The sequence below is a fragment of the Mandrillus leucophaeus genome, unplaced genomic scaffold (genome assembly GCF_000951045.1).
Source record: "Mandrillus leucophaeus isolate KB7577 unplaced genomic scaffold, Mleu.le_1.0 Scaffold259, whole genome shotgun sequence".
Taxonomy (NCBI): domain Eukaryota; kingdom Metazoa; phylum Chordata; class Mammalia; order Primates; family Cercopithecidae; genus Mandrillus; species Mandrillus leucophaeus.
In genome coordinates this window covers 4,100,054-4,101,630 of record NW_012102687.1, presented here as the reverse complement: position 1 = coordinate 4,101,630, position 1,577 = coordinate 4,100,054, and positions in this window count along the sequence as shown.

The following is a 1,577-nucleotide window of genomic DNA, read 5'->3' as shown; positions in this document are numbered from 1 at the left end:
TCTTAATCCAGTCTGTCACTGATGGACATTTGGATTAATTCCAAGTCTTTGCTATTGTGAATAGTGCTGCAATGAACATACGTGTGCATGTGTCTTTATAGCAGCATGATTTATAATCGTTTGGGTACATACCCAGTAACGGGATGGCTGGGTCATATGGTATTTCTAGTTCTATATCCTTGAGGAATCGCCATACTGTTTTCCATAATGGTTGAACTAGTTTACAATCCCAAATATCTTTCTTTTGACAAATATCTTTCTGAACATCTGTCTAAAGTCTAAGGGGGCTCAGTTCAGGATTTTCGGTGTAACCTCTCAACAGACACACACACACACACACACAGAAGCAATAATCAAATATTAAGATACAGAACTGATAAGGACTTCTCTCAAAGAAGCATTCAGGTTAGTCAGGTTAATGCTTTCTCCAGGAAAAATGGCAGATGACTCTTTTTATATTTAGATAATAAAGAGCCTTTTCAAATTATTTTTCTAGATCTAAAGAAGAGACTAATTTCACAGAGCCAACCAAAAGTATAACCCAAACTACTTACAATTTGAAAATCATGTGGCTGGGCATGGTGACTCATGTCTGTAATCCCAGTACTTAGGGAGGCTCAGATGAGAGGACTGCTTGATGTCAGGTGTTCGAGACCAGCCTGGCAACATAGCTACATCTCATCTCTTGAAAAAATAATGCTCCTCTACAGGTTCTTCTCCTCAAGGTTAGCAACTCACTACCCAAACAAACAAAAAATTAAGTATCTTACACACTTACATTTTATGTGTGTGTTTTTTAATTTAGCTGTTAGGAGGGATATAGACTTTTCCAATCTCTTCGTTCAGAAATAATCTCCTCTTTCCTAGACATTCTGTACAACACTTTGTCTCTCTTCTTGCGCTGCTAGCTTTTTAATCATTTAGGTACCTTGGTTTTTATACCATATTGTAAACTGTGAGGATGGAGACAAAGATCATTTTTCATCTCTGTGTTCCTTTCCATGCTTGGTAAATACACTACCCAACATGTCCTTTGGTGTCATTGTTTCTTAAGAGTAAGGGTCTTGCATTATGTTTTAATTTAGTTTGTATGGCTCCTATAGAAAAAATATTCATAGACTCTTAAAGCTGTTGGAATATTACGTTTAATGCTCGTGATCTCTGATAAAGAGGCGCCGAGGCAATGTTGTCATGTGTGTAAAAGGTTAGAGGCAGATGCTGAGCAAGTTACTTCACTCCCTGCATCAGTTTTCTCATCCATGAAATGAAGTTCCTAATGGGACCTTCCTAATAGTGTCTTATGAAAATTATTTGAGATTAATTTATGTAAAGCTTTTAGAACAGTGTCTGACACATGGTTCATATTCAGGAAAGGTTAGCTCTTATTATTAACATTATCTTAGTAATTTGAAAGACCAATATCTCTTTAAGTCAAGCCAAAGGAGAACTAAATATACCAAAAATGTACACTATCTAGCCAATGCTAATGAAAATTTAGTTTTGTGGTATGTATACTGCCAAACTTAGCCCACAGAATGAGCTGACACAGTCTTAGAAGTTTTCTATTTTCCAGGATT